Below are 12,615 nucleotides of genomic sequence, written 5' to 3' on the forward strand. Positions count from 1 at the left end.
TGGAAAGAGCCCAGATGTCCATCAACAGATGAATGGATAAGGAAGATGTGATATATATACACAATGGAATACTACTCAGGCATCAAAAAATGAAATCTTGCCATTTGCAATGAGCTGGATGGAACTAAAGGGTATTATTCTAAGTGAAATAAGTCAATCAGAGAAAGACAATTATCATATGATCTCACTAGTATGTGGAATTAAACAAAACAGAGGGTCATAGGGGAAGAGAGGGAAAAATAAAAGAACATGAAACCAGAGAGGGAGACAAACCATAAGGACTCTTAATCATAGGAAACAAACGGAGCATTACTGGAGGGGACGACGGTGGAGGGATGTGGTAACTGGGTGATGGCATTAAGGAGGGGATGTGATGTAATTGCCATTGGGTATTATATAAGACTGATATCACTGACCTCTACCTCTGAAACTGATACTATATTATATGCTAATTAACTGAATTTAAATTTTGAAAAAAACTAAAAAACTAAAACTAAAATAAAATGTACTGCTTACTGTGATGAATGTTTTGAAAATCGTGTGGCAGTTGTTGATTTGAATTTCTTTTTCAATTTTGAAAGATGACAAATAGCCCTCAGGGCACCTTGGTGGTTCAGTTGCTTAAGATCAGGATCATGGTATCGAGCCCTGTGTTGGGGTCCATGCTCATCAGAGTCTTACCTGAGCTTCTCTCTCTCCCTGTCTTTCCCTCTCCTCTCTCTCTCTCTCAAAAATAAATAAATAATGCATCCGTTTGACAGACCTGGAGCAGTTCCTGTCTGCTGCTAAGGTTTCCACTAGAGATGCAAGAAAAAAGTGTCCTCACACTTTCTGTCTGTCTCATTATGGCAGTCCAGATTGAATGGGGGAGTACAGGGAAAAACCAAAAGAATTTCTGCAACTCAGAAGTAACCTTGTCAACAATGAAATCTTGTTTTACTCCAAAAAAAAAAAAAAATCTTCAAAAAAAGAAAGGAAGATTACATATAAACTTCTTGGATATTTCTAGGCACTTGTCTGATATTTTTTCTTTAGGTTGACATGCCAGCCATGGATTCCTTTTGGTTTTCTGCCACAGGAAAGAAACTTTCACTATTTTCAGATGACATGAGACTATACATAGAAAACCCTAAAGACTCTACCAAATAACTACTAGAAGTGATCGATAAATTCAATAAAGTTTTAGATACAAAATTCATACACAGAAATCTGTTGCGTTTCTATACTCTCCTAATGAAGTTGTAGAAAGAGAAACTAAGAACACAGTCCTGTTTACAATTACACCAAAACATTTAAAACACCTAGCAAAAAACTTAACCAAGGAGGTGAAACACCTGTACTCTGAAAGCTGTCCAACACTGGTGAAAGAAATTGAAGACGACAGAAACAAATCCATGAACAAATTCCATGTTCATCAATTGGGAGAACCAATATGAAAATGGCCATACTACCAAAAAGAACCTACAGTTTTAATGCAATCCTTATCAAAATATCAACAGCAGTTTTTCACTCAACTAGAACAAAGAATCCTAAAATTTGTATGGAACACAAAAGACCCTCAAGGGCCAAAGCAATTTTGAAAAAGAAGAACAAAACTGGAGGTATCACAATTCCAGATTTCAAGATATACTACAACACTGTAGGAATCAAAACAATATGGCCTGGCACAAAAATGAATACACAGGTCAATGGAACAGAACAGACAGTTCAGAAATAACCCCATTCTTGTATGGTCAATTCATCCATGACAAAGGAGACCAGATACACAATGGGGAAAAGACTTGTCCCTTCAACAAATGGTGTTGGAAAAACTGGACAGCCACCCACAAAACAATGAAACCAATCACTTCCTTACACCATGCTCAAATATAGACTCAAAATGGATTAAAGACCTATATGTGAGACCTGAAACCATAAAATTCCTAAAAGAATACAGGAAGTAATTTCTTTGACATCAGTCATGGAAACATTTTTCTGGATAGGTCTCCTCTAGCAAAAGGGACACAAAAGCAAAATTAATACACTGGGATTACAACGAAATATAAACTTCTGCTGAGTGAAGGAAACTACCACCAAAACACAAAGACAACATACTGAATGTGAGAAGATGTTTGCAAATGATGTGTCTGGTAAGAAGTTAATATCCAAAATAAAGAACTTATACAATGCCACACCAAAAAAACCCCCAAATGAGCCAAGTGAAAAATAAGCAGAGGACACAAATAGACATATCTCTAAAAAGAAATACAGATGGGTAACAGACACATGAAAAGATGCTTCCTTTCACTAATCATGGGGGAAATTCAAATCAAAATAACCGTGAGATAGCATCTCACACATGTCATAATGGGTAGAAGAAAAACATAAGAAATAAGTATTGCTGAGGACTGGGGCAAAAGGTAACCTCATGCACTGTTGGTGGGAATGCAAACTGGTACAGCCACTGTGGAAAACAGGATGTGGGTTCCTCACAAAATTTATACATACCATAGGATCCAGTAATTCCACAGCTGGGCATTTATCTACCCAAGATAAATGAAAACACTTATTTGAGAAGAGGGATGGACCCCTACATTAACTGAGGCATTATTACCACAGCTAAGATATGGAAGCAACTCAAGTGTCTATGCATACATTAATGGATAAAGAAGATGGAGTATATATTCAAAAGAATATTATTCAGCCATAATAAAAAGTATGAGATCTTGCCATTTGCAACAACATGGATGGATCTAGAAGATAAGATGCTAATTGAAAGGAGTCAGAGAAAGACAAATACCATATGATTTCACTCATATCTGGAATTTAATAAGCCGAGAGAAAAGATGAATCAAAACAGACTCTTAAATACAGAGAATGAACTGATGGTTGACAGAGGAGAGGTGGGTGGGGGGATGGGTGATAAAGGTGAAGGGGATTAAGAGGACACTGATGGTGATGAGCACAGAGTCACGTATACAATGGTTGAATCATTAGACTGCACACCTGGCACTAATAGAACACCATTTGTTACTTATACATGAATAAAAAATTTTTAAAAAGAATAGTGGCACACAACAGATTTGTTGATTTCATTATCTTGGAATGAAATTGTGATATATTAAGTTTCTGAAATCATTAATAAATTGGGGAAAATGGGGGTATTGTCATCAAATTACTCCTATCCAGATATACAATTGAGTAACTATAGCACGTCTGTGCAATATAAGCCATTATTTCTTCCCCCAAAATGATTATGCCCCCTTACATTTTCTTCAGCAATTTACTTAATTCCATATGCAGAAGTTCTCCATTTATGAATTCAAATGTGCAAACCTTAAAACTGTGTACATAGGATATATGTATCTTTTCAAATTCAATGAACTGGGGGATAGTCTTATGTCTAAAATATACCTATATTTACTAAATACTTACAAATAGAATATCAAGTGAAATACACTATGATGAAATGAAATCATACTGATAGAGATACGTTCCTTTTTTAAATGACTAGTCAATGTGGGAAGAAATTTTCACCTGTGTGGGAAAAGTAAGTAATAACCTACAACAATAACAACAATCACTTAAGTTATAGAAAGCTGCATTCTCCTTAGAAGGCCTATCTTCTTTCTTACAACAAGCCACAGAAAGGAGCCTTGACAGTATTAACTTAGGAAGACATATGAATATAATGTGTGAATTAAAAAATAAGCAAAACAGAAAAGTGAAGAAATTGGAAATGTATGAATTGGTAGACACAAGTGTCATTTTTAACATTTTATTAAAAAATACCATCATGTTTTTCTTCTAAAACAGATTAAAAAACCCTTAGTACAATCTTCTCCATATTTAGAAGTTGTCTTGATAGTTCTTTTTAAAGATTTATTTTCTGATTTTAGAAAGAGACAGAAAGGACAAGCTGGGGGAAGGGTAGAAGGAAAGGGAGAGAGGGAGAAAGAGAGAGAGAGAAGCTCCCCAATGAGTGGGGAGCCTGATGCAGGGCTCAATCACAGGACCCTGATATCATGACCTGAGCTGAAATCAAAAGTTGGATGCTTAACTCACTGACACCCAGGTGCCCCCCACCTGGGGTTTTGAGGGCAAGTTTCTTCCTAGATTTCAAGCTCCACATCCTGTGTCTGAGTTCTCCAAGCTTTACTTGGGATCTATTGAAGGCCTTTTTTTTTTTTTTTTTTTTTTAATCATTTCTTCGTGTATTCATTTGGCCTTCTGGTTTGATTCAGACTCTTCCTGAAGGAACTGTGTGTGCTAGCCTTTGATCTAATTCCTGTTTGGAATGGGACTGCTCTTAATGGAACTGGGCTAGCCCTCAATCTGAGTCCTTTTAAAAGCAGACCTTTCCAGTGAGATCTGTGCCAGTTGGAATTGCGTAGGCTTTGGTCCTATTCTCCTTTGCAACTGCACTCTTCCCTTTGGGACTCTGCTTGTTGGAACTGGGCTAGCCTTCAGTCCCTGGTCTGTTTGGGACTGAACTGTTCTCTCTGAAACTGGGCTGGCCTTTGGTCTGATTTCTTCTAGAAACAGGCTGTCCCTGAAACACTCCTAAGAAATGGGATCCCAGTCATCAAAATGCTTTGAGAGCACCATCCTGTGGGCAAAACTACAGTATATGTATACACACACACACTAGAATATTACTCAGCCATCAAAAAATGAAATCTTACCATTTGCAACAACGTGGATGGAACTAGAGGGTATTATGCTAAGCAAAATAAGTCAATCAGAGAAAGAATTACCATATGATTTTCACTCATATATGGAATTTAAGAAACCAAAGAGAGGCTCATGGGGAAAGGAGGAAATAATAAAATAAGATGAAATCAGAGAGGGACACAAACCACAAGAGGCTCTTAGCTATAGGAAAGAAACTGAGGGTTGCTGGAGGGGAGATGGATGGGTGCATGGGCATTAAGGAGGGCATGGGATGTAATGAGCATCAGGTATTGCATGCAAGTGATGAAACCCTGAACTCTACACCTCTGAAACTAATAATATGCTATATATTTATTAATTGTGAATTTAAACATGGGAAAATTAAATTTAATAAAAGAAAATTAAAATTAAAAAATAAAAATATAGACAATGGTCCCTCTGCATGCACATTTACAAATAAATGGACTGACTTAACCAGAAATAATTTAGAACTTCAATGGCCATGATGGGGAACTTTTGATCATCCCAACCTTAATTTTCTCAAAGCTGAATTGGACAACCATGGTTCTAAAATGGGATGCCTATTTCAATGGCTATTTTGAAGCTTCCAAATGCTATCAAGAATTGAAAATTGCATCTCCAAATACAACTTATAAACTAAATGAGGCAATCATACAATTAGACAAAACAGAGCTTCTGAGGCCTCTTCTTCCCCTCCCCCACCTTCTAATTCTACAGAAGGGAGGCAACAACCTTGTGCTCAGGCCTCAAAACAGGCCCCACCTCTGGCTCCATCTCCCTCTGTTCTCTCAGCACCCTCTCATCTCCTCTGCTCCTGCCCTCTTATCCTATTACTAACCTTCCTTTTCCTCTGAAGCTCCCTCTGCTCCCTCTGCTCCCAACTGTTGAAACCTGCCCCTTTGAAGTTAAGTCTTCTGAGGATCTAAATAGACGCCGCATTTCCAAGTTTCCTTTTTTTTTTTTTTCTGCAGATGACACACAATATTACATTAGTTTCAGGTGTTCAAATTAGTGATTTTATAAGTTTAAATGTTATGCTATGTTCACAAGTATAGCTACCATCTATCCCTCTACATCACTACTAACTGTCATTGACTGTATTCCTTACACTCTGCTTTTTATTCCCGTGACTTACTCATGTCATGACTGGAGGCCTATAACTCCCTCTCCCCTTCACCCATCTTGCCCACCACATGATAATAAGTGTGCTGTGGGCTCTCCTTTGTTAAAATATGTCGATGATTGGCATCTCTGCTCCCCTCCTCACACCTCTTCACAGGAAGACAGCATCCCCCTGTGAAAACTTTTGGCCTTAAAAGGGACATAAAGTCTCCAAAGAAAAACTGCATTTGCTCAAACTCAGGTAGGTATTTAGGTCACCAGATCTCAGAACAAGGACGACAGCTGGAAACAGGTAGACTCAAGGCATCCTCGATTTCTCACAACCTAAAACTAAGCACCAATGACCAGGCTTTCCTGGACTGGCTGGCTACTGTCAACAGTGGATTCCAAACCTCTCTTAAGACTCAGCCAGTATATGCTTTACTAAAAAATGACAAACCCAACACAATTATTCAGAAAGAGGGGGCTGACATAGGCTTTGAAACCCCAAACAAAAGTCTACCAAAAGCCCCTGCCCTCGGACTTCCTAATTATCAACTTCCCTTTTTCCTCTATGTGACAGGGAAGGGAATGCCCTTGGAGTGCTCACCCCAAAACTTGGGGACCACCATCACCCCATAGAGATTTAGAGTCAACAGGTAGATGCCATGGCTGGGGGATATACCCCCTACCTCAGAGCCATTCCTGCCACTGCCCTCTGGGATAAGGCCACTGAAGAATTCATCACAGCATCCCCTTTAACCATCCGTGGGCCCCATGTAGTAGAAGCCTTTCTGAATTCTCCTCACCTCAACATTTTCCAGTCACCTTACCTCCTATGAAATCCTCCTGCTTACAGCTCCTCACCTAACTCTTTCTGCTTCCAATAGCCTCAACCCTGGCACCCTTCTCCCCTCCTTCACATATGAAACCCCTCACAGCTGCTTCACACTGACAGATCACCTGTTGACTCCCTTGACAATTTTCAGCAAACTGCTCTAACCAAGCAGAATTTTCATGCTTTCTTGATGGCTGTTATTTAAAGGAGGAAAAGGATAAATATCATGCCAGGTCAGCTACTGCAACTCCTTTTGAAGACACGGAGGCAGCACCTTTGTGTCTGGCTACTTCAGCCCAGCACGATGAGTTCTATGCCCCTACTCCAGCTCCTATTTTAGCTGAGGGAACCACTGCAAACATGTATGCTAATTCTCGGGATGTACTTTGGGTAGGTAGCTCATGGTTTTGGAATATTATGGAAGCAACGAGGTTCCCTTCCCTACAATGGGGATGAGATTAAAAAGGGCTCCTATGTCCAAAATTCATCAGATGCCATACTTTTGCCTGCAGATCTAGCTATTATTAAGGTCCCAGGGATATTCTGCACTTGACTCACTGAAGGCCAAAGAAAACCACCTTGTTGATATTTCTGCCAAAAAATCTGCTCAAAAGGAGCTTGAGAGTCAGGCCTCTGTCATGTTCTGAAGGGATGTCCTACCAACTGACAGTTTGGAAAAATTGTTCAGATATGCCCAACAACTGGGCCCAGACAAGGAGAAACAATGTTGGGAATCTAATGACTGTTTGATTAAAAGAGAGAATTCTGCCTTGGATCAAATAATGATCTGGCCCTCCCCAAAATTCTAAAATTCCCATTAGAGACAACTATAAAAACATTAAACCATTGGTCTACTGACAAACAGCATTCATGAGCCAGTATTGGTGGGGAAATATTAAGAAGGCTGCAAAAAGTGCCTACCTTGCTCGTCCCATTGGTCCAAAATACAATCCTGGGAAAGAAATGCATACCTCCTCTGGGCATTTTAAACTGCCTAATGAACCATTTGAGATTTGGCAAGTGGATTTCATGCAACATCCTCATCTCATGGAAATAAGTATGTGTTAGTCAATGTGCCTGTGTTTTCTCACTGGACCAAAGCTTTCCCATGGAGAAAGACCAATGACTTGTGTGTGGCTAAAACCCTGTTAGAAAAAAATTATCCCTCCCAGGGAAGCCCTCTTGAACTACACAGTGACCAGAAAACCCATTCCACCGTGCAGGGCCCTCACCCCATCTGTGATGTTCGGCCAGTTTTACAACACTTTCATTGTACACTACTAACCCCTATCTTCACAGATGGTCCAATGCAATAATGGCAATACTGGGGACTCAATGAGCTAAATGTGCAAAGATCTTCCAACTACCTGGGCCAAAGGCATTGCCGTTACTCCTTCTAAATCTCAAGCCCACCCCCTTTGGAACTCAGACTCTCACCCTTGGAGACAGTCACTGGACATCCATGCATTCGACCACTGCCCCTTTTGACCCACAGGTGGGAAAAGGGGATATATTTCAATAATGCAAACATCTAGTTGCTTCTATTAAAACTAACCATGTTGTAGCAGAGCAATCTTTTCACAGGCCACTCCCAGCGGACACTTACCTTGACCATCACACCTTGCAACCTGGAGAGTCTCTCTATTGGAAAAGACACCTCCACAGAGATTCTCTTCAACCTCCCTTGAGAGGCCCTTATCACATACTGCTAACCAAACCTTGTGCTGCCAAATCCCAGGGAATGGACTCTTGGGTCCACGGGACACATTTAAAGAAGGCACCAAACCCTGACTGGACCTGTACACCAGCTGGTGACAAGAAGGTAAATACTTCCCAAATTGAAATAGAAAACATCTGGGGAGACAGCTTGCCCCACATGTCCAGACCAGGCCTGCATTCCTTTTCTCACTGTTGCTCCTTCTACCTCTTTTGTGCAAAGAACATGCCATTTTCTGCATATCCCAGTTTCTTGCAAAAGGAGGAGGCCTCTTTGGATTATAACCTTTTCAGAAATAGTCTCATTTTGGACACGTTCTGCATGGAGCAGTGGGTGTTATATGCAAACAATGAATCATGGAACACTACATCAAAAACTAATGATGTAATGTATGGTGATTAACATAATTAGAAAATAGCCTCATTTTGATCTTGTGAGCATTTCTAGAGGTTTAGAAGGTTCAGAATTCAAGTCTTTCTTTTACCTAAACTTTTTTTTTAATTTTTTTATTCTTATATTATCCCCATACATTACATCATTAGTTTTTGATGTAGTGTTCTATGATTCATTGTTTGTACATAACACCCAGTGCTCCATGCAGAATGTGCCCTCCTCAATACCCATCACCAGGCTAACCCATCCTCCCCCCCCCCCGAACCCTCAGTTTGTATTTCAGAGTCCATCGTCTCTCATGGTTTGTCTACCCCTCCGATTTCCCCCCTTCATTCTTCCCCTCCTGCTCCCTTCTTCTTTTTTTTTTCTTAACATATATTGCATTATTTGTTTCAGAGGTACAGATCTGAGATTCAACAGTCTTGCACAATTCACAGTGCTTACCAGAGCACATACCCTCGCCAGTGTCTATCACCCAGTCACCCCATCCCTCCCACCCCACCCCCCACTCCAGCAACCCTCAGTTTGTTTCCTGAGATTAAGAATTCCTCATATCAGTGAGGTCATATGATACATGTCTTTCTCTGTTTGACTTATTTCGCTCAACATAATACCCTCCAGTTCCATCCACATCGTTGCAAATGGCAAGATCTCATTCCTTTTGATGGCTGCATAATATTCCATTGTATATATATACCACCTATCTTTATCCATTCATCTGTCGATGGACATCTTGGCTCTTTCCACAGTTTGGCTATTGTGGACATTGCTGCTATAAACATCGGGGTGCACGTACCCTTTCGGATCCCTACTTTTGTATCTTTGGGGTAAATACCCAGTAGTGCAATTGCGAGATCATATGGTAGCTCTATTTTCAACTTTTTGAGGAACCTCCATACTGTTTTCCAGAGTGGCTGCACCAGCTTGCATTCCCACCAACAGTGTAGGAGGGTGCCCCTTTCTCCGCATCCCTGCCAACATCAGTCGTTTCCTGACTTGTTAATTTTAGCCATTCTGACTGGTGGGAGGTGGTATCTCATTGAGGTTTTGATTTGGATTTCCCTGATGCCGAGCGATATTGAGCACTTTTTCATGTGTCTGTTGGCCATTTGGATGTCTTCTTAGGGAAAATGTCTGTTCATGTCTTCTGCCCATTTCTTGATTGGATTCTTTGTACTTTGGGTGTTGAGTTTGATGAGTTCTTTATAGATTTTGGATACCAGTCCTTTATCTGATATGTCATTTGCAAATATCTTCTCCCATTCTGTCTGTTGTCTTTTGGTTTTGTTGACTGTTTCCTTTGCTTTGCCAAAGCTTTTTATCTTGTTGAAGTCCCAATAGTTCATTTTGCCCTTGCTTCCCTTGCCTTTGGCGATGTTTCTAGGAAGAAGTTGCTGCGGCTGAGGTCGAAGAGGTTGCTGCCTGTGTTCTCCTTTAGGATTTTGATGGACTCCTGTCTCACATTGAGGTCTTTCAACCATTTGGAGTCTATTTTTGTGTGTGGTGTAAGGAAATGGTCCAGTTTCATTCTTCTGCATGTGGCTATCCAATTTTCCCAGCACCCTTTGTTGAAGAGACTGTCTTTTTTCCATTGGACATTCTTTCCTGTTTTGTCGAAGATTAGTTGACCATAGAGTTGAGGGTCCATTTCTGGGCTCTCTATTCTGTTCCATTGATCTATGTGCCTGTTTTTGTGCCAGTACCATACTGTCTTGATGATGACAGCTTTGTAATAGAGCTGGAAGTCCAGAATTGTGATGCTGCCAGCTTTGCTTTTCTTTTTCAACATTCCTCTGGCTATGCAGGGTCTTTTCTGGTTCCATACAAATTTTAGGATTATTTCTTCCATTTCTTTGAAAAAGTGGATGGTATTTTGATGGGGATTGCATTGAATGTGTAGATTGCTCTAGGTAGCATTGACATCTTCACAATATTTGTTCTTCCAATCCATGAGCATGGAACGTTTTTCCATTTCTTTTTGTCTTCCTCAATTTCTTTCATGAGTATTTTATAGTTTTCTGAGTACAGATCCTTTGTCTCTTTGGTTAGATTTAGTCCTAGGTATCTTATGGTTTTGGGTGCAATTGTAAATGGGATTGACGCCTTAATTTCTCTTTCTTCTGTCTTGTTGTTGGTGTATAGGGATGCCACTGACTTCCGTGCATTGATTTAATATCCTGCCACTTTACTGAATTCCTGTATGAGTTCTAGCAGTTTTGGGGTGGAGTCTTTGGTGTTTTCCACATAAAGTATCATATCATCTGCAAAGAGTGAGAGTTTGACTTCTTCTTTGCTGATTTGGATGCATTTTATTTCTTTTTGTTGTCTGATTGCTGTTGCTAGGACTTCCAATACTATGTTGAATAGCAGTGGTGATAGTGGACATCCCTGCCGCGTTCCAGACCTTAGGGGGAAAGCTCTCAGTTTTTCCCCATTGAGATTGATATTCGCTGTGGGTTTTTCATAGATGGCTTTTATGATATTGAGGTATGTACCCTCGTTCCCTATACTCTGAAGAGTTTTGATGAAGAAAGGATGTTGTACTTTGTCAAATGCTTTTTCTGCATCTATTGAGAGGATCATATGATTCTTGTTCTTTCTTTTGTTAATGTATTGTATTGCATTCATTGATTTGCGGATGTTGAACCAACCTTGCAGCCCTGGGATAAATCCCACTTGGTCGTGGTGAATAATTCTTTTAATGTACTGTTGGATCCTATTGGCTAGTATTTTGGTGAGAATTTTTGCATCCATGTTCATCAAGGATATTGGTCTGTAATTCTCCTTTTTGATGGGGTCTTTGTCTGGTTTTGGGATCAAGGTAATGCTGGCCTCATAAAATGAGTTTGGAAGTTTTCCTTCCATTTCTATTTTTTGGAACAGTTTCAGAAGAATAGGTATTAATTCTTCTTGAAATGTTTGGTAGAATTCCCCTGGGAAGCCATCTGGCCCTGGGCTTTTGTTTGTTGGGAGATTTTTGATGACTGCTTCAATTTCCTTAGTGGTTATAGGTCTGTTCAGGTTTTCTATTTCTTCCTGGTTCATAGTTGATACATCTCTAGGAATGCATCCATTTCTTCCAGGTTATCTAATTTGCTGGCATAGAGTTGCTCATAATATGTTCTTATAATTGTTGGTATTTCTTTGGTGTTGGTTGTGATCTCTCCCCTTTCATTCATGATTTTGTTGATTTGGGTCATTTCTCTTCTCTTTTGGATAAGTCTGGCCAGGGGTTTATCAATCTTGTTAATTCTTTCAAAGAACCAGCTCCTAGTTTCATTGATCTGTTCTACTGTTCTTTTAGTTTCTATTTCATTGATTTCTGCTCTGATCTTTATTATTTCTCTTCTCCTGCTGGGTTTAGGTTTTATTTGCTGTTCTTTCTCCAGCTCCTTTAGGTGTAGGGTTAGGTTGTGTACTTGAGACCTTTCTTGTTTCTTGAGAAAGGCTTGTATTGCTATATACTTTCCTCTTAGGACTGCCTTTGCTGCATCCCAAAGTTTTTGAATAGTTGTGTTTTCATTTTCGTTGGTTTCCATGAATTTTTTAAATTCTTCTTTAATTTCCTGGTTGACCCATTCATTCTTCAGTAGGATGCTCTTTAGCCTCCATGTATTTGAGTTCTTTCCAACTTTCCTCTTGTGATTGAGTTCTAGTTTCAAAGCATTGTGGTCTGAAAATAGGCAGGGTATGATCCCAATCTTTTGGTACCGGTTGAGACCTGATTTATGACCTAGGATGTGATCTATTCTGGAGAATGTTCCATGGGCACTAGAGAAGAATGTGTATTCTGTTGCTTTGGGATGCAATGTTCTGAATATGTCTGTGAAGTCCATTTGGTCCAGTGTGTCATTTAAAATCTTTATTTCCTTGTTGATCTTTTGCTTAGACA

General features: G+C 39.8%; 1 non-coding gene across 1 annotated transcript; it reads left to right on the top strand.

Moving 5' to 3' along the window:
- Positions 1–744: 744 nt before the first annotated feature.
- Positions 745–878, top strand: LOC123840856 (small nucleolar RNA SNORA31). Its single transcript, XR_006790116.1, has one exon. It is a non-coding gene; the product is annotated as a small nucleolar RNA SNORA31 (small nucleolar RNA).
- The last annotated feature ends 11,737 nt before the right edge of the window (positions 879–12,615 follow it).

The sequence above is a fragment of the Mirounga angustirostris genome, unplaced genomic scaffold, assembly GCF_029215605.1.
Source record: "Mirounga angustirostris isolate CCGP_5_RB_7025 unplaced genomic scaffold, mMirAng1.0.hap1 SCAF_5, whole genome shotgun sequence".
Classification (NCBI taxonomy): Eukaryota; Metazoa; Chordata; class Mammalia; order Carnivora; family Phocidae; genus Mirounga; species Mirounga angustirostris.